This window comes from Silurus meridionalis, chromosome 5 (genome assembly GCF_014805685.1).
Source record: "Silurus meridionalis isolate SWU-2019-XX chromosome 5, ASM1480568v1, whole genome shotgun sequence".
Classification (NCBI taxonomy): Eukaryota; Metazoa; Chordata; class Actinopteri; order Siluriformes; family Siluridae; genus Silurus; species Silurus meridionalis.
Window position 1 is genome coordinate 25385023 of NC_060888.1, and position 21746 is coordinate 25406768.

At 40.4% G+C, this 21746-nt stretch overlaps 1 protein-coding gene and 1 long non-coding RNA gene across 4 annotated transcripts in view; one reads left to right on the top strand and one right to left on the bottom strand.

Moving 5' to 3' along the window:
* Positions 1-8630: 8630 nt before the first annotated feature.
* On the bottom strand, positions 8631-15383 carry LOC124386386. Its single transcript, XR_006925913.1, has 3 exons — positions 14706-15383; positions 13987-14073; positions 8631-8723 (listed from the first exon to the last, which is right to left on the bottom strand). It is a non-coding gene; the product is annotated as an uncharacterized LOC124386386 (long non-coding RNA).
* The window catches only part of tead1a (TEA domain family member 1a), a 58590-nt gene continuing 50840 nt past the window's right edge, over positions 13997-21746 (top strand). For 2 of the 3 annotated variants that reach the window (XM_046850200.1, XM_046850202.1), the window contains exons 1-2: positions 13997-14133; positions 14529-14707. The gene's annotated coding sequence lies outside the window, so the exon portion shown is untranslated. Of the gene's footprint in view, positions 14138-14528; positions 14708-21746 lie in introns of all 3 variants that reach the window. The other variant, XM_046850201.1, reaches the window with a different exon arrangement.

Genomic DNA, 21746 nt, shown 5'->3' on the forward strand with positions numbered 1-21746 from the left:
CTTTTTTAATCTGGTTTCTTCTTCATACCATCTCAGGGAGTTTTCTATGCCACTTACAGTGCCCTCCACAATTATTGGCACCCCTGTTTAAGATGTGGTCGTGGACTTCTAAAAATTCTCCTTTTTTTTAAAACAACATAGAACCCAAATGCAAAAAAAGAGAAAAATCCAACCTTTCATTTAAGTACATAACTTTGGTGGTAAAAAAAAATCATACATTTAGAAAAAAAAAAACTTGAAATCATGTGTCCCACAATTATTGGCACCCCTAACAATTCCTCTGAAAAATTTAATTTTTTTTTTTTTATATATATTTTTCTGTAGTTGCTAAGGTTGGTCAGGGTATCTAGGGACTTTTAATTAGTAATTCATGATTTCCTGTTTCCCTGGGGTATAAATATGACGTGACACAGAGGCCTAATTCTCTTACCCATTTGTCAACATGGCAAAGACAAGAGAACACACCATTCAAGTAAGGCAGATGTGTGTCGACCTTCATAAGTCAGGCAATGGCTACAAGAAAATAGCCACTCGCCTTAACTTGCCGGTATCTACAGTCAGAGGAATCATTAAGAAGTTTAAAACAACTGGAACAGTGACAAACAAGGCTGGAAGAGGTCCCAAGTTTATCTTGCCACAACGCACAGTGAGGAGGATGGTAAGAGAAGTAAAAAAAATTCCCAAGCTCACCGTCACAGAATTGCATCAAAGAGTGGCATCTTGGGGTCACAGAGTCTCCAAAACAACCATCAGACGCTCTCTACATGCCAACAAGCTGTTTGGGAGGCATGCAAGGAAAAAGCCTTTTCTCACTAACACTCACAAACGTAAACGCCTGGAGTTTGCTAAGCGGTACTGGGACTTCAACTGGGATCGTGTGCTTTGGTCAGATGAGACTAAGATTGAGCTTTTTGGCAACAAACACTCTAAGTGGGTCTGGCGTAAAACAAAAGATGAGTATGCCGAAAAGCACCTCATGCCCACCGTGAAGTATGGTGGAGGATCTGTGATGCTGTGGGCCTGTTTCTCTTCCAAAGGCCCTGGAAACCTTGTTAGGGTGCATGGCATTATGAGCGCTTTGAAGTACCAGGATATTTTAAATAAAAACCTGATGGCCTCTGCCAGAAAGCTGAAGATGGGTCGTCATTGGGTCTTTCAGCAGGATAATGATCCAAAACATGTGGCAAAATCTACACAAAAGTGGTTCAGCAGTCACAAACTCAAGGTCCTCCATGGCCATCTCAGTCCCCAGACCTCAACCCAATCGAAAACCTGTGACGCGAGCTAAAGAGAAGAGTGCATAAGAGAGGACCCAGGACACTGGATGATCTAGAAAGATTGTGCAAAGAAGAATGGTCAAAATCCTCTCTCTGTGTTCTCCAATCTTGTGAAATGTTATAGGAGGAGATTAAGTGCTGTCTTGTTGGCAAAAGGAGGTTGTACAAAGTATTAACATCAGGGGTGCCAATAATTGTGGCACACATGATTTCAAGTTTTTTTTTTTTTTTCTAAATGTGTGATTTTTTTACCACCAAAGTAATGTACTTAAATAAAAGTTTGGATTTTTCTCTTTTTTTGCATTTGGGTTCTATGTTGTTTTAAAAAAAAGGAGAATTATTTAAAGTCCACGACCACATCTTAAACAGGGGTGCCAATAATTGTGGAGGGCACTGTATAACAGATACATTTATAGGGACTAAATAATGAAGCTGCTTTGGGATGATGTCCGTTTTTACACGTGATACAAATCGCATTGAATTAAATATTCACGTTGATTATTAAATTTTTTTGTTTTGCCTTTTAACAATTTCTATGTATGGGGTGCCATCAAAAAGTTTCAAGACTATTTTTTTTGTTGCACGCACAGTCACAGGGAGCACCCACCGGACTTCTGACCCTCTTCCCGAATATGAAGCTGGGAACGCTGTTTTGCTGTGCAAGAGGACTGTTTTTAATACCACGTACAGAATAACACAGTCCGGATCCGGGTGTTTATTAGAGAACGATCACGAAATCAATTTACTGTTTACTGTTAAGTGTGTTAATCCTCTTTACACTTTTTTTTTTCCACTTTAAATGTCATGAAACATTTTCGTTTCTCTTATAAAACTTGAAACAGGGCCTACACAGCGTTTCGGCTAATCTCATGTTAACCTTGAGGTCCTATAGAGTAGTATTCATATCTCAGAAGCGTCTTTGGTTTAATCCGATTGGGAAAAAAAAACACAGCTTTAGGCTTATCGAAGAAAACAGCCAAGCTCCTGGAGGCGTGGCCGTGGGCGGAGTTGGAGTCGTGAACACAGCAAACGTCTGTTAGCTGTGACATCGCTATAAATAAAACAGAAAAAAAACTTTATAATGTTACATTAACTGTCAATAACACCATGTTATTTTCACTGAGCTGCTCTCTACTCACTATCTGCACTTTTTATTCTACATTATAGCATGTATATACATGATTGCTATCTGCACTAATCTGAATCTAATCTGATTAGCAAAACAACAAACTCGATACCTTCCAGAGAAACCAGAGTTTCTGACACTTCCATATATAATCAATACACTTCACTGTATCATAAATTGTAACAGGTTTTAATTAGTTAAATAGCAGAATCTATAAAAAATCAGTTGCATGACGAGTCCGCCGTAAAAGTTCTCAGAATATAAGATGCTACTGTGGAAAAGGGAACGTATTAGAAGGAGCAAATCCTCATAAACCTGTCGATAGGTTACAGATGGAATTCTGGCTGTTTTTAGTGATACCTTCTGATTTAAAGATTCAAGAGTTTTGCTATAAATAGGCTGCACATCCTGGAGACGTTTGGTGTGAAGTTTGCAGATTTGTAACCTATTGCTGAGGAACTATTTTAGGATTAAACTGAATATGTAACTATTCAAAATCTTGATCATTTACTACATTCGGTTACTTTAGTGTTTAGGGCCTTGCTCAACGACCCAGAAGTGGGAGCGTGGTGGTGCTGGGATTTGAACTTGTGACCTTCTACTCTAGAGTTCGATGCTTTAACCACTGAGCTCCCAAGACTACAATCCTCAGAACGTACAAATCCAATCTCCAACCTGACTCTGATGCTGGCACTGGAAATCAGCTTGAAGACAGTTTTTCATCTTTTTTTGTCTTTTTGAATCAATTAGTGTCAGAATCGACAGAAATCCAACATCCTGAGTCTGTGATTAAACTGAAAACCATCAGGCTTTCCCTTCGCTACAGTGTAGCAAATGTCATGTGCCAAACATGGTCTGAAAAAGGATCATCAAAGGGGTCCTTGTGTCCCTATTTTTCCTTTTCAAAAACCAAGATTTCTAGGAAAATCCCAAATACAGCAGAAAAGCAAAAGAACTCCCTTCTGCCTCGTCCTCATTGTTACAGCTAATAAATCACACATTTCTTTCCAGCAGCATGGTGAGACACACACACTCGCACACCCCTGATGTGTGTATCTATCAGCAGCATGAAGCCTGTGAACGCTGAGTGATGTGAAAAGCCCTGAAAAAATCGATAGCACTGCTTTCAGAGACGGAAGGTGTGCAATTAATCTGCTGTGTAACCGGCTCTAGAGAATGAGCAACAAACCAGCTTGTTAACTCGTTAACCTAGCTTCCCTCTGAATGCACACCATCAGTAGAACACTGTTCGCACGTCTTGAGGAGGAGGCCCGCGACCCAGAGACAGAGGGCTTAAAACCGGCTTTTATCAGGATGAGTGTATGAACAGCAATTGCAAAAAGGAACAGGGGCAGAAAAAAAACATGGCTTAAGAATACAGAAACCATTAGCAAGTGTGAAGGTTGGCGTGCTTTAAAGGATTCATACTCACAGGAATAAAAGCAGGTCAGGTTTTGGAATAAGGGCTTTGAATGACTACAAAGAACAAAAAGGCTGTCAGTAAGCTCAGGGGGCAGCTGTTCGGATATCAAGTGGAAGTTTGTTCCACCACCTTGGTGCCAGAACAGAGAGACTTGAGACGTGTCTTCCTTATACCCTGAGAGAAGGTGGGATGAGTGAAACAGTGGTAGAGGATGGATGGATCTGTGAAAAAGTGGTATATAATAGAAGTATGTGTGAAGCAGTAATTAAGGATGGAGGGATCAGTGGTGCAGTGATAAATAATAGAAGTATAAATAAAGCAGTTATACAGCGTTCGCTAATCTCATGTTAACCTTGAGGTCCTATAGAGTAGTATTCATATCTCAGAAGCGTCTTTGGTTTAATCCGATTGGGAAAAAACACAGCTTTAGGCTTATCGAAGAAAACAGCCAAGCTCCTGGAGGCGTGGCCGTGGGCGGAGTTGGAGTCGTGAACACAGCAAACGTCTGTTAGCTGTGACATCGCTATAAATAAAACAGAAAAAAAACTTTATAATGTTACATTAACTGTCAATAACACCATGTTATTTTCACTGAGCTGCTCTCTACTCACTATCTGCACTTTTTATTCTACATTATAGCATGTATATACATGATTGCTATCTGCACTAATCTGAATCTAATCTGATTAGCAAAACAACAAACTCGATACCTTCCAGAGAAACCAGAGTTTCTGACACTTCCATATATAATCAATACACTTCACTGTATCATAAATTGTAACAGGTTTTAATTAGTTAAATAGCAGAATCTATAAAAAAAATCAGTTGCATGACGAGTCCGCCGTAAAAGTTCTCAGAATATAAGATGCTACTGTGGAAAAGGGAACGTATTAGAAGGAGCAAATCCTCATAAACCTGTCGATAGGTTACAGATGGAATTCTGGCTGTTTTTAGTGATACCTTCTGATTTAAAGATTCAAGAGTTTTGCTATAAATAGGCTGCACATCCTGGAGACGTTTGGTGTGTGAAGTTTGCAGATTTGTAACCTATTGCTGAGGAACTATTTTAGGATTAAACTGAATCTGTAACTATTCAAAATCTTGATCATTTACTACATTCGGTTACTTTAGTGTTTAGGGCCTTGCTCAACGACCCAGAAGTGGGAGCGTGGTGGTGCTGGGATTTGAACTTGTGACCTTCTACTCTAGAGTTCGATGCTTTAACCACTGAGCTCCCAAGACTACAATCCTCAGAACGTACAAATCCAATCTCCAACCTGACTCTGATGCTGGCACTGGAAATCAGCTTGAAGACAGTTTTTCAGCTTTTTTTGTCTTTTTGAATCAATTAGTGTCAGAATCGACAGAAATCCAACATCCTGAGTCTGTGATTAAACTGAAAACCATCAGGCTTTCCCTTCGCTACAGTGTAGCAAATGTCATGTGCCAAACATGGTCTGAAAAAGGATCATCAAAGGGGTCCTTGTGTCCCTATTTTTCCTTTTTAAAAAACAAGATTTCTAGGAAAATCCCAAATACAGCAGAAAAGCAAAAGAACTCCCTTCTGCCTCGTCCTCATTGTTACAGCTAATAAATCACACATTTCTTTCCAGCAGCATGGTGAGACACACACACTCGCACACCCCTGATGTGTGTATCTATCAGCAGCATGAAGCCTGTGAACGCTGAGTGATGTGAAAAGCCCTGAAAAAATCGATAGCACTGCTTTCAGAGACGGAAGGTGTGCAATTAATCTGCTGTGTAACCGGCTCTAGAGAATGAGCAACAAACCAGCTTGTTAACTCGTTAACCTAGCTTCCCTCTGAATGCACACCATCAGTAGAACGCTGTTCGCACGTCTCGAGGAGGAGGCCCGCGACCCAGAGACAGAGGGCTTAAAACCGGCTTTTATCAGGATGAGTGTATGAACAGCAATTGCAGAAAGGAACAGGGGCAGAAAAAAAACATGGCTTAAGAATACAGAAACCATTAGCAAGTGTGAAGGTTGGCGTGCTTTAAAGGATTCATACTCACAGGAATAAAAGCAGGTCAGGTTTTGGAATAAGGGCTTTGAATGACTACAAAGAACAAAAAGGCTGTCAGTAAGCTCAGGGGGCAGCTGTTCGGATATCAAGTGGAAGTTTGTTCCACCACCTTGGTGCCAGAACAGAGAGACTTGAGACGTGTCTTCCTTATACCCTGAGAGAAGGTGGGATGAGTGAAACAGTGGTAGAGGATGGATGGATCTGTGAAAAAGTGGTATATAATAGAAGTATGTGTGAAGCAGTAATTAAGGATGGAGGGATCAGTGGTGCAGTGATAAATAATAGAAGTATAAATAAAGCAGTTATACAGGATGGAGGAATCAGTGGTACAGACTGGAGGGATGAGTGGAGCAGTAGTAGAGGAGGGAGATATGAGTGATGTAGTGATAGAGGATGGAGAGATGAGTGGTGTAGTGATAGAGGAGGGAGGGATGAATGGAGCAGTGATAGAGGATGGAGGGATGAGTGGAGCAGTGATAGAGGAGGGAGGGATGAGGAGCAGTGATAGAGGAGGAGGGATGAGTGGTGTAGTGATAGAGGAGGGAGGGATAAGTGGTGTAGTGATAGAGGAGGGAGGGATGAGGAGCAGTGATAGAGGAGGAGGGATAAGTGGTGTAGTGATAGAGGATGGAGGGATAAGTTGTATAGTGATAGAGGATGGAGGAATGAGTGGAGCAGTGATAGAGGAGGAGGGATGAGTGGAGCAGTGATAGAGGAAGGAGGGATGAGTGGTGTAGTGATAGAGGAGGAAGGGATGAGTGAAGCAGTGATAGAGGAGGGAGGGATGAGTGGAGCAGTGATAGAGGAGGGAGGGATGAGTGGTGTAGTGATAGAGGATGGAGGATGATTGGTGTAGTGATAGAGGATGGAGGGATGATTGGTGTAGTGATAGAGGAGGAGGATGAGTGGTGTAGTGATAGAGGATGGAGGGATGATTGGTGTAGTGATAGAGGATGAGGGATGAGTGGTGTAGTGATAGAGGATGGAGAGATGAGTGGTGTAGTGATAGAGGATGGAGGGATGATTGATGTAGTGATAGAGGAGGAGGGATGAGTGGTGTAGTGATAGAGGATGGAGGGATGAGTGGTGTAGTGATAGAGGATGGAGAGATGAGTGGTGTAGTGATAGAGGATGGAGGATGAGTGGTGTAGTGATAGAGGATGGAGGGATGAGTGGTGTAGTGATAGAGGATGGAGAGATGAGTGGTGTAGTGATAGAGGATGGAGGGATGAGTGGTGTGATAGAGGATGAGAGATGAGTGGAGCAGTGATAGAGGATGGAGGGATGAGTGGAGCAGTGATAGAGGATGGAGGGATGAGTGGTGTAGTGATAGAGGATGGAGGGATGAGCGGTGTAGTGATAGAGGAGGGAGGGATGAGTGGAGCAGTGATCATTGTTAAAAGTGCAACACAAATAAAAATGAATTGAATTAATAAACTTAAGGGGAATCGAGTTGATTGTAGATAAAGATGAAGGGGGTAAAGGGGGTATTTACTTGTCACATGCACAATGAAATGCTTTAGGGGTTAAGAGCTTTGGGGCCCAAGAATGGCAGTTTGGTGATACTTGGGCTTGAACCCCCGACCTGAACCGATCAAATGTGTGGAATGAAAGCCTTCAGCCGCACGTCTGTATTTTGGGCAAGATTGAAGACCCAAATTCAATCCAACATCCAACGATATAATATCGGCGTATCAAGTATCCTGCTATTGATCCCAGATTGACCTGAGCCCAGCTGAGCGTTTCACAGTTCTGGGGATTGGAACCTGCAATCTTCCAGCACAACTCAGACCCACTTACAGCGACAGTTTGCTAAAAATAGAGCGTCCGCAAATGTTCTTCTTTATACCGAATGTAGACAATGAGCCGTGACATATTTATCTGTGTTTCATTGTACGCTCGAAGAGTACAAACCAAATCAGATGAATTCTGACAGATTTCTATGAAACGCAGATCTCCATCCTGTCAAGCGCAGAAAGCTTTTTAATAGCAAAGCCGAACCGTTTTTAATCGTCCCCATGTCTTTTTTTCTGCGTTTCGCATTGTGTCCGTCTGTCAGAATTGCTTGTACAAACGTGCTGCGTCAATATAAATGTCACGAACGCATTCATAATGTCAGCGTTCACAATGCAGGACGTAATGATGGCTTCGATCACAATAAAAAAATTAAATAAATAAATAAAAACGGCTTCCTGAAGACAAAGTAATGGAATTAACATTTGCTCTATTCCTTAGTTTGTCACCGCATGACGATGATTTTAATCCTCATCCGATTCGAACAGCGTTACACTGATATTTCGGGGCCTGATGTGCCCCAATCTTTAAGTAAACCAGGTCCATGTTCTCACTGTAGTTTCAGATTCTTTGCATTTGGCAGAAACCCATATTTCGAGCGACTTACATTTATCTGGGCAGCTGTGGGGGCTGAGATTTGAACTCACAACCACTGGATCCAAAGGCTAATCCCTTAACCACTTATCTATCATCTCCCTTGGCTTGGCTGTGACCTGACATCTGTGGTCTTCTTTTTGTGGCCCATCAGAATCAGGATGTGTTCTGCATTCTAAGATGTATAAGATGTTGTAGCCCACTGGTTTAGACCCTGGACTACTACTGAGTAGAAGGTCTTGAGGTCAAAGCCCAGCACTACCAAGCTGCTAAAGCTGGGATCTTAAGCAAGGCCCTTATCCCTCAACTGCTCAGGTGTAAAATGCGATATTTACAAGGACATGTACGAAATGTTGATGCTTTTCATCTCACCATGTTTGTACAGAGTGATTGTTTGAAGTTAACACAAACTTCCTGTCAGCTCATCCATTCTGTTTTGCTTGAGGAATGCACACGTGGACCTGCTGGAGAAAAAAAAAAACGCCTAGTTAAACCTTCAGCAATTTTTCCTTCGACGTGCATTAGAGTCCGAAAAAAACCTCAAAACAAATATCTGTAATGGAATAACAACGAAATATAAGTGAATTCATGCTCTAGGAAATAAAAGCCTCCTTATGGGAGCGTATCAGTCAACGTTGCACTAAACCGGATTTCTGAATCCCAGCGGCTCGGCTGACAGATACTTGAAAGCATTTTAATGCTGTGCATTGCTGTATCATCCTCGGTCATCCTATTTACTGCTCTCAGCCTCGGCCGCCTCTGACCACAGGGGGGCAATCATTCACGCGCAGATCCTATTTGCCCTTTCGAAAAAAGATACCGAAAGCCCCCATTAACCGTAAATTCGCTGTTGTCCGAGAAGAATTAATTCCATCATATGGGAAAGTGAAGGATTATTGCGTACTCATACTAATGCATGTGCCTGCGTGCGCATGCGTGTGTGTGTGTGTGTGTGTGTGTGTGCATAAGCGTGTAGTGGAGAACAGCAGCTCCCATGGCATTTATGGGTTCCCTGCTGACCTGTGCAAGCTAGGAAACACTTTCCTCCACATAAAACTGACATACACACGACCTGGACGATGTGGAGTTGATGCTAGTGATATGAAGGTCATGTGACCATGGTAGCAGCTGCTGTGCTGATGTTAGGACATCACCTAGCACTTTTTGATTTAGCTATGCTTTATAACATGCAGGTATAATACTTTATATTATTGGATTATAGGACTTGTGGACTTACCATCCACAGGTGGAAAGTAACAAATCACATTTTTTTGTGTACTTTAAATTTTTTAAGTAAATTTTAAAATCTGTAATTTTATTCTTTTATGTTTTGTTTGATGTATTGGATTTAACTACATTTTAAATCATATCTGTTACACAAAAAAAAAAAATATATATATATATATATATATATATATATATATATATATATATATATATATATATATATATATATAAAAATAATGCAAGGGGAAAAAATGCAGCCAGTTGGTTGAACAAACGAAGAAGAAAAGATCGATGGAGACGGACAAGAAAAACCCAGCTGAAAGTAAAATAATATAATATAATAATAATAATTTTTTTGCTGCAAAAGTGACATTAGACTCAATTCATAAACTGTAGTGTTATTGAATTTATTGAATTTTATTTAATTTTTTGTTTAGAGACAGCACCATTGAGTAAAAGACAGGAGGTGGAGCTGGAGGTAGCAGAGCTGAAGATGTTGAGATGTTCGTTGGGAGTGACGACGATGGACAGGATTAGAAATAAATTTATTAGAGGGACAGCGCATGTAGGACGTTTTGGAGACAAGGTGAGGGAGGTGAGATTGAGATGGTTTGGACATGTGCAGAGGAGGGACATGGGGTATATCAGTAGGAGAATGCTGAGGATGGAGACACCAGGAAGGAGGAAAAGAGGAAGACCAAGGAGGAGGTTTATGGATGTGGTGAGGGAAGACATGCAGGTGGTTGGGTTGAAAGTGGCAGATTTAGAGGGCAGGGGGGTATGGAGACGGATCATCCGCTGTGGCGCCCCCTAACGGGAGAAGCCAGAATAAGAAAAAGAAAAAAAATTAATTGTTTTGTTATTGCACCTTAATTTGTGAAGGGGTCCCTTCAATTAAAAAACACTAATTGAGATACTTGTCCTTTTTTAAACACACTCGAATCCCTCCTGTTAAAAAAAAGGAACTCTGTAAATTTTACGTTTTAATTTAACTTTTTTTACTTTTACTTGAGGAGATTTTTGTACCGGTAACTTTACTTGTACTTAAAAAAAATGTTAATGAAGTTACAATACTTTTACTTGAGTAGAATATTTGATAACTCTTCCCCTCTGCCATGGACAGCCTACTTCACTTCAGTGCACTTTATCAATTGTGCAATTTCACCACAGGTTATGCGTCGATTATCCAGGAACTGTGGTTCCACGCGCTGAATATTCACAGGAATGGCTGCTGTTGGCTGGGAACCAAGACGACCGCAATCATAACTGACGGATGTGCGGCCATCTTTAAAACGTTTCCACCATTTAAATGTCTTACTGCGGCTGAGCGTCTCATCACCCTACTGTGATTGAAGTCTTCTATAGATGAAACTTCATTACCACACGCCGTTCCAAGCACGTGCTAACACTGATTAACGGTCGCTAAACCGGCGACATCAGTAATAGGACACACTAGCCATTTGTTACTGTGTAGTACCGCCATGCTAGCATCCATTTTTACACCTGTAACATTAAAAGTTTGACTTTTTTTTTTGCATATTGCAACCGATTTTTATTTAGAAGAGAAACAACAGTTACATGTGCAAAATCCACAAAACAAGGATATTATTTTTCCTCACAAGCTTCTCTCAGGTGGTTTCTCTCTAATCTTACAGAAAAAAAATACAAGGTACAATACGGACCTTTACTCTGAATCCTGTATAATGATTGTTATAGGAACCAGGGTTCAGGATGTTCACAAGGCACAGATGGTCATGTTCATGGTTTTTATTCAGTATGTCCTGTCGATCAGGCTTGTTTTTGATATTTTTTTATGAGGAACCCTTCTTCTCAAGACCTAGAAAAGTTCACCTTCTGGCAGATGACGAAACTAGTGTTAATAAAGATGCTTTTTACTTCTCACATGTTCATTACAGCACAGTAAAATTCTTAATTTTTTGCATATCTAAGCAATTTTAGAAGCTGGAGTCATGATACGGCACCCCTGGAGTACAGAGGGTTAAGGGACTTGCTCAAGGGGCCCAAGAGTGGCAGTCTGGCCATACTGGGGCTTGAACTACTGAACAAACAGTAACCCAGAACCTTTAAACACTGAGCTTCCACTTCTCCACCTAACTATTTACAGGGTGGGTGTTGGATGGTCTGCAAAAATGTACATTATTAGCTGTTTTCTCATGTTCCATAGTGGAGTCAGATCCACTCGAATTATGTGCTGACCCAAGTTGCAAGCTGTAGTGGAGTCACAAGTACCTTTTAAAGATAATGAAGAATAAGTTCAAAGTCTTCACTTTGTTGAATAAATAAGTGAAAATACCCTCAAAATCTAACGTCATTGGCAGTAATTAACTTTTGTAGGTCTAGAATTATTCAAATCTAATTTAAAAGTATGTAAACATCTGATCATCTACTCATATGTCATTTCCCCCCAAATGTACAAATAAAATTTCACTGGAACTAAGTAACACAAACAGTGTTCCAGCATGACGATGCCCCAGAGCGCAATGCGAGTGGTGTGTGAAGGTTGGAGTGGAAAAACTGGAGTTTCCTGCACAGAGCCATGACCTCCTCAACCCTGATGAACACCTGAACTGGAGCCTTATCAGTTCAAGAAGAATAAGAACGGGCCCAAGATTGAGCCTTCTAAATAAAGAAGAAATGATCTGCCTGCCTTAATAATTATGTCAAAGAATGTCGAAAATGTGTGTGTGTGTGTGTGTGTGTGTGTGTGTGTGTGTGTGTGTGTGTGTGTGTGTTATTTGAGCATGAATATGTTGTGTGTATGTGTTTTGTGTGTGTTAAATGTGTGTGTGTATTAAATCTGTTACATATGTTTATTGCATGTGTTGTGTACATGTGTGTTTTGTGTGTGTGCTAAATCTGTGTGTGTATGTGTGCATTGTGTGTGTGTGTGTTAAATCTCTGTGTCGTCATATATGTTTATTGTGTATGTATGTGCACATTTTGTGTGTGTGTTAAATCTGTGTGTGTGTTATGTGTAGTGCATTGTGTGTGTGTGTGTGTGTGTGTGTGTGTGTGTGTGTTATGTATGTGTGTGTGTGTGTATATGTGTGTGTGTGTATATGTGTGTGTGTGTAATATGTTGTGTATGTTATGTGTGTGCTATATGTTGTGTATTATGTGTGTTGTTTGTGTGTGTTAAATGTGTGTGTATTATGTGTGTGTGTGTGTGTGTGTGTTATGTGTATGTGTGAGTGTTATTTATATTTTATATTATATATAAATAGATATATTATATGTATTTGCTATATATAATATATTGTGTGTGTGTGTGTGTGTGTGTGTGTGTGTGTTATGTGTACGCATTATATTTGTTTGTGTGTGTGTGCTATGTGTTATATGTGCATGTGTAATATGTTGTGTATATTATGTGTGTGCTATATGTTGTGTATTATGTGTTGTTTGTGTGTGTTAAATGTGTGTATGTGTGTGTGTGTGTGTGTGTGTGTGTTATGTGTACGTGTTATATTTGTTTGTGTGTGCTATGTGTTATATGTGCATGTGTAATATGTTGTGTATGTTATGTGTGTGCTATATGTTGTGTATTGTGTGTTGTTTGTGTGTGTTAAATGTGTATGTGTGTGTGTGTGTGTGTGTGTGTGTGTGTGTGTGTGTATGTGTGTGTGTGTGTGTTATGTGTGTGTGTGTGTTATATGTGCATGTGTAATATGTTGTGTATGTTATGTGTGTGCTATATATTGTGTATTATGTGTTGTTTGTGTGTGTTAAATGTGTGTATGTGTGTGTGTGTGTGTGTGTGTGTGTTATGTGTACGTGTTATATTTGTTTGTGTGTGCTATGTGTTATATGTGCATGTGTAATATGTTGTGTATGTTATGTGTGTGCTATATGTTGTGTATTGTGTGTTGTTTGTGTGTGTTAAATGTGTATGTGTGTGTGTGTGTGTGTGTGTGTGTGTGTGTGTGTGTATGTGTGTGTGTGTGTGTTATGTGTGTGTGTGTGTTATATGTGCATGTGTAATATGTTGTGTATGTTATGTGTGTGCTATATATTGTGTATTATGTGTGTTGTTTGTGTGTGTTAAATGTGTGTGTGTGTGTGTGTTATGTGTACGCATTATATTTGTTTGTGTGTGTGTTATATGTGCATGTGTAATATGTTGTGTATGTTATGTGTGTGCTATATGTTGTGTATTATGTGTGTTGTTTGTGTGTTAAATCTGTGTGTGTGTGTGTGTGTGTGTGTGTGTGTGTGTGTGTGTGTGTGTGTGTGTGTGTAATATGTTTGTTTATGTTATGTGTGTGCTATATGTTGTGTATTATGTGTGTTGTCTGTGTGTTAAATGTGTGTGTGCTTAGTGTGTGTCCTCCAGGCGGAGCTTCAGACCGAAAGACCGCTCAGGCGTCGCGCGGGGGCGCGCAACCACACACACACACACACACACACACACTCTCTCTCTCTCTCTCTCTCTCTCTCGGTGTGTCCGCGTTCACATCATTCCAGCTCTCATTCCGCACATACCTCACATCGCTGGAGATCCACCTCGTGTTCCTGTCGCTCAGAGCCGCCAGGAACCTCATCCTCCAGCTTTCTCAACGCCCCTTCTCTCTGTCCAAGCGAGCAAACAGGTCCAAAAGCACATATATTCAGGGTTTAAGCTGATCTCGGGTAAGTCCTCTTCCATAAGTCCTTCTATCTCCTCTAAGCTCCACAAGTTACACCGCGTTCTCCTGCTCTTCACTCTGAACATCTCCGTAGTTGGTTTTACTTCACTTTCTGACTTTTTTTTCCAACCCAAACATTTCCAAACAAATATCTTTTTACTAGAATGAATAACATCTGAAATGAGAACAGACTCATTATAAACAACCTTTTCCATGCCATGTGTGTTGGTGGTGGTGATGTTATTAATGGTCTCTCCAATATCTCCTCCATATCTCCTATCAACTCCAGTATACAAGAAAATACATGAAAACCTGGAGCTCGGATGGAGAAAGAAGGACTTCTGGTGTATCAGTTCTTCAAATCTTTAGAACTAATGTGTTTGTTTTCTGCGTTTCAAGGAGAAAAAACCTCCAAAGCTCCTCAAACAGGACAGAAGAGAGGAGCAACATCACATCCCATCACTTCAGATCACTTTTCTCTTCTTTTTGGACATTTTCTGCTTTTTTCTGCTCGACTTGGAAACTGGATACAAACCGCTTTTGACCCCTGAGGACGACTTTTTTATTTCTTCTCACCTGTAAGTTCTCAGTTTTTGTGTCCTTCAACAATCTGTAACTCTGGAGCTCCTGTTTCCTCTTACTGTTACATGTATCCGTCTTTCCTTCCTTCCTCCTTTCTTCTTCTTTCCTTTAATCCTTCATCAGAAAGAAAACGAGTGGGTGTTATTATAGAAATAATTATCCAAAAGATTAATTCGGTTCTTTAATTAAGGTGTAAACATCAAAATATAAAGCATTTCATTCTTTATTTAGTTTTTTTGCTCATAAACACTGATACCAGGATTCACTTCGAAACTTTTTCCCCTTCAGAAACCGCTTTCGTGGCGTTTTATTCAATACATTGTACGATTTTAGAGGTAAACAAATTACAATTATAAAATAAACTGTTTTTATTTTTCTGCGTAAACGCGACCGAAACCGCACTACGCACTTTACGTAACTACGTAAATGTAGTTAGCAGCAGGAGCTAATCAACAAACTGGAGCCTTTAATCCGATTCTTTTTCTCTTTTTACTGCTTTAAATCTCAAAGTTTGGACCATTTGATCAAGTTTAAAGCTTTTCTCTGAATGTGTGTAAGATTTTAGAGGGGAAGTGGAAGGAGAAAGTCCACTGTTGGGATTTTTGTTAATCATTAATGCGAATAGTCGCGAAAAACAGCTGCAGTTCCTCTGTATTTATTTGTTTGTTTGTTTGTTTGCTTGTTTGTTTGTTTGTTTGTTTGCTTGCCCCTTTGTGTTTTTTGTGTTGTTGGGTTGAAATGTTCGTTTTGTACATTTTTATGTTTTCCTAATCGTTGAACGTTTTATTTACACACACACACACACACACACACACACACACACACACACACACACACACACTTGTGCGTTTAATATATTATATATAGACAACAATATGCAAGTGTGTGTGTATATAATTGATAGATAGATAGATAGATAGATAGATAGATAGATAGATAGATAGATAGATAGATAGATACTTGTATATTTTATATATATACTATACACAAGTATACATGTATATTAAAAATAAATTATATAAATAAAAAAAAGAAAAAAATATATATATACATTTATAATGATTATATATAATGATTTTTTAATATACAAGTATCTATCTATCTATCTATCTATCTATCTATCTATCTATCTATCTATCTATCAAAACGTACTCATTCCTGATCCTATAACTTGTTGTTGTTGCATTCACAAATTCTTTAAAGTGCCCAGAAAACATCCTTTGCAGGTCATGTGATTTATAAATATAATCATTTCAAGCTAAAAAAATATCACTATACTTTTTTTTTTTGGAAAAAAAGTTGTCATTTTTTTTTTCTTGGCAAAAAAAAGCAGCCTGTAATTAATGTAAAGGATTGAAAGTGAACTTTTTGCTCGTTTTTGCAGTTCACGTGGTAGTAGTAAAATAGATCCATGTGCCGAAGTCTCGGACGGTGTTCAGCGCTAAACCCGGGCTCGTATCAAAATCTCGAGCTGAAATGAATTTTTTTTACAATGTCAATGATTCACCGAGTGCAAACTTTAGTAGCAGAACAATAGAGGGAAAAAACGCACCAGGCTTCTTACACAGGACTCCCTGTGGGAGCAGGGGATTGTGGGAAAGCAGGGAGGAAGGGAGGATGGGAGGATGGGAGGAAGTGAAAGGGGGCCTCATTGTTGAGCTTTGAGGGTTTGAATCGCTCCACAGCCGGCCCTATTCTCCTGCTGACATCTGGTTTAGTGTCAAACGCACCTGTAGGCTAAACGACGTCCGAGTGCTTGTGTTCAGTGCGCTGTTCTCCGATCAGTCTTGTGTGTGTGTGTGTGTGTGTGTGTGTGTGTGTGTGCACAGTGGGGGCTGCACATTGTCACGCCAGCAACAGGCGTCAGGAGTGCAGGTGCCAGATGGTGTGACTTGATGCTATCTGGTAATTTAGCTTATCAGTACCATAATGGTTTATTTCTCTTTAACGTCTGTCTGTGTGTGTGTGTGTGTGTGTGTGTGTGTGTGTGTGTGTGTGTGTGTTTGTGGAAAGAGGGAACAGCTTACTTTTGAAAGTCTGGTGATGTGAGAATGGTTTGGAAGTTACTAGAGCCACCTGTGTTATCTCAGATCTTGTGATTGAGGAATCACCAAAGGCACAGTGTGTGTAACGTTTCCTGGAGAGACGTATAGAAGCGAGACTTGTGTCTTACACACACACACACACACACACACACACACACACATGCATGCAGGTTGCACACGTGTGTATTCTGCAGACACACCATGTGCTCTGCGTGCCTCAGTAGGTAACAGGCATTCGAGGTGTTCAGCGTTTTCGAGGGTCTTCTAGGAGATGTACAGGATGATGCTTTAGATCCAATAACATGTCAGAAAGAGAGGAGGAGGAATGTTACTACACCTCCAGACAAATAGCAGTGATGAAATGAAGGGATTTTACCTGTAAATTCAGAGGAAGTAATAAATCTGCGTTTTGCATGAAACACTATCAGTTTTCTATTTATAGAGACTTTTAATCTTGTGGATCATTTGTGACTTCAGTCCCTCACCAGCATCTTCTCTCTCTCTCTCTCTCTCTCTTTCTCTCTCTCTCTCACACACACACACATACCTTTTTTCATTCTCAGTCGCTTCTTTTCTTTCTTGCCCCACTGTCCTTAATCTCACTCCAAAAATTTCTGGTCTCTGTCTCACTTCATCTAACTTTCTCTTTCGTTCTGTCACTATCCTTCTCTCTCCTTCTCTGTGTTGCTTTCTCATTCTCTCTCTCTCTCTCTCTCTCTCTTGTGCTCTTGCTAATTTCTGCTCTCTCTTTTATCTCTTTCTCTCTCTCGTTCTTATTCTGTCTCTCTTTCCCTCTCTCATTCTGTCACCCCCCCCCCGTTCTTTCTGTCTCTTTTCCCTACAGCACTGAAACTGGAGACTCCATAGAAAGTCCAGTCTCCTCATTCTTCAACCAACTTATCCATTTAGTGTTACTATGGAAACAACAAGGCACTACCTTCAGCTGCTGTTAGGAAGTGAATCCATATTTTCTGACCAATCAGAATTGAGAATTTGAAAATTGTGTAAGGTAACGTTTTATTATTCAATCTGTTCTCAGCCCATGTCAGGTTTTTCACATGTATGTGAACCAGTAAAGCTGATTAAACACGAGACCTGCATCAGATAAACGAGCCGAATCCACCTGGTTCTTCTAATACTAGCAGAAAGAGTAAACATTGTTGTGCAATGATTGTATATCTGCACAACCTGTAGAGAGTTGTGTACTTTAATATGTAGCAGGTTCAAAATCTGTAACAATCAGTTTTTATTCCTGAAGTGTGAATTAAAAGCGTTTGAATCATTTTGTTTAATAATAATATTAATAATGACTTTATTGATCTGTGACCAAGAAAAGCGTAACTCGCATCGCAATCGGAGAAAAACGTCATATTCGAAATTCCTCTTATTGTTCCTCATGAGGTTTCGCACACACACTGCATTTCACATCACAACCTCCTGCACGAGAACAGTGTAGCCAACGCAGGATAATAAGTCTATGGAACAGGTTTGGCTCTCCGAGTTGAAGTGAAGGGAAAATTTCATTCTTTTGCAAGTAGTAGAATTGTGTGCTTCCAAATTTGTGGTAAAAGTTCCTTGGGGCAGAAGCACATCCGGCTGGAAAAGTCACGTGCTGTCTGAAGACTTTTGGTTCCACAGTCTATTAAGGAAAAAAAAAAAAAAAAATATATATATATATATATATATATATATATATATATATATATATATATATATATATATATATATATAAATAAATACAATCAGGCTTCAAGAAGGAAAATCTGGATTTAGGTAGAAATTAATTTTTCTCTTTTTGAAAGTTACTGATCAGAAGGTTGATGGCTCAAGCCCCATTATCGCCAAGCTGCCACTCTTGGGGCACTTAGCAAGGCCCTTTGTGCTCCAGGGGATCTGTATCATGGCTGACCCCCAGCTTCCTACCCTTTACCCTTTTTTTGTATCACTTTTTTGCACAAAAGGATTTTTTTTATTTACATTTACTTACATTTAAAGTGACAGATTTGTCTCATACAACTGAGCAGCTGTGAGGTTAAGGGCCTTGCTCAGGGGCCCAGGATTGGCTGCTTGTTGTGACTCATGACCAGTGGTATATAATATTTAATATATTATAATATAAGTATAAAAAATAATAAGACCTAATACAAAAAGTGTCTTGATATGCTTGTAAGCATGTAAATCAAAGTCCTCGCTGTATCAGGATGGGATCAGCTCCATGCTTTACTTCCTCCAGTGTCTAATCCTTTATACAGATTATTGTATTACAGTGATATAACAGGGACAGATTTCCCTCTGACTCGTGGACGTCTGAGCGAGTCGGGTCGTGTCTCTGTGGGATGTCTGGAGGCCGTGCGGTTAAACGCTGTGTCTTTACCGTTTGATGCTGAACTTCAGATGAAATGAGAATGAAAAGGTCCTCCAGCCTTTAATACACACACACACACACAACACACACACACGCTTTAAAGCGACAGGTGCGTGGTGTCTGCGCAGACGCCGTCGCTGAGGCAGGGGTTCCTCACGATCAGTGCTGAAAGTTCAACAGAGATTAGGAGTTGAGTCATGTTGGTGTTTCATGTGAGGGCAGAAAGGATACGATGGATTGTTAATTGCACAATAAATACGGGTGACACACACACACACACACACACACACACAGAGTAGGGGGAGGGAGTGAGAGAAAATTCATATGTAATGAAATTTAGGCTGGCCGTTTTTCAGCGTGACAATAGCTCTGTGTGTGTGTGTGTGTGTGTGTGTGTGTGTGTGTGTGTGTGTGTGTGGCAGGGCCATGGGTGGCCGTCTTTGTTCTCAGAGATCAGGAACAATAGTGTGTGCTGAGTGGCCCCGAGCTACAGGAGGCCCACGCCGTGCTCACACTGACAAAGAGGCTGCAGCCTGACAACTACACACACACACACACACACACACACACACACACACACACACACACACACTTGCATGGAGTGAATGGGTACACAAACACTACATGTTCATAACCCACTATTATACACACACACTTGCAAGGAATCCTAACACACCACTACACACACTCACACAAAGTCATAAAACAGGCGTAAACATACATTTGCACAAAGTCATAACACACACACACACACTCACTCACACAAAACCGTAACACACCACTGTAAACTTATAACTTACTACTGCGCACACACGCACACACTAAATCATAACGCACCACTTTACACTTATAACCTACCTACTGCACACAAAATCATAACACACTCCTACACACGCCACACAAAAACATTACTGTATACACACACACACTAAATCATAACACACCACTGTACACACACTCACACAAAATCATGATACATACTTCCACAAAAACATAACATACCACCACACACACACACTCATAACATACTACTACACACATGGTGAATGGTTACAGGATCCACTACACACACACACACACACACACACACACTCACATATTCATAACCCACTGTTATACACACTGAATAGTTACACACACTACACACACTCATGATGTGAAGATCGTTCCTCATGCTCTCTGCACCATCACCAGTCGTTCTGAAGCTTGTGGAGCTCATTCAGCTCTGCATTATACAGTATACGGACAAAAGTATTGGGACAGCGGACTCTTCCAGCCATACGTGGTTTCTCTCCAAACTGTTTCCACAATGTTGAAGGCACACAATTGTAGATTTTTTTCCTTCACTTGAACTAGTAGATCTAAACCCTGCCAGCTGGGTGAAGATCTGCTTTACGTGTTTTGGAGTGGAGGATTATTGTTATTGCATAATTATTATTATTACAATACATATATTATTTGTAGCATTCTCGTATCTTCTCTTCAGATCTAGCCCGCACATGTTTCCTAAAATGAGCTGTTGAAGACTTTCTCCATCTGTTTATAGCTGAAACATAAAATAGTTGAAACAGTTGAAATGTGTCACTTCCTGTTATCACTTTTGTTACAGCAGCTATCCGTCACCATCTTTATTTTTTGTTTAAAAAATTTTTTTTTGTAAGTGAATCAGATAGAAACTGAGCGTATGATGGAATATAAGGGAAGCAGGTTCCACTTATCACTAACATTACGACATTGTAATAATTCATGGGGGTTTTTTTGGGCGTGTGTTTCTGAATAAAAAACTAGAAAGTATAGATTAGTAGCTGCCTTCATTGCTGACGTGAAACCGGCCGCTTAGTGCGGCAGAGCTTTAGTAAGTGAGACTAAGGATGGTTTTGAACAACAACCTGTAGCTTTAATATCCACCACTGACTGAGAGTGTAAGACCGAGCAGGAGGGATGGTGTGTGTGTGTGTTGTGTGTATATATATTTAATAGAGAGAGAGAGAGACTGAAACAGAAAAGAGATAGAGGGAGGAGTGTGTGTTCAGAGAAGGAGAATGGAAGTAGAATGTGTGCGTTAGTGAGTGAGTGTGTGACTGCGAGAGCGTAAGTGCGACTGAGTGTAAGTGAGTAAAGTCAGTGAAAAGTAAGTGTGAGCGAATGTGTGAGAGCGAGAATGTAAGCGAGTGTGTGTTAGTATAAGTGGTGAGAGTGCGATAGAGTGAATTTGACCGAGTGTGAGTGAGTGAGTGTGTGATTGCGAGGAAATGTGAGCCTTAGTGAGTGAGTGTAAGTGAGTGAGTCAGTGAAAGAGTGAGAGTGTGTGAGTGAGTGAGCCAGTGAAAGAGTGAGAGTGAGCATATGAGTGTGAGTGTGTGAGTACTAGTGGGTGAGTGTGAGTGAGTCAGTAAAGAGTGAGAGTGTGTGAATGTGGTGAGTGAGTGAGTCAGTGAAAGAGCGAGAGTGAGCATATGAGTGTGAGTGTGTGAGTACTAGTGGGTGAGTGTAAGTGAGTGAGTCAGTGAAAGAGTGAGAGTGTGTGAGTGAGTGAGTGAGTCAGTAAAAGAGCGAGATTGAGCATATGAGTGTGAGTGTGTGAGTACTAGTGGGTGAGTGTAAGTGAGTGAGTCAGTGAAAGAG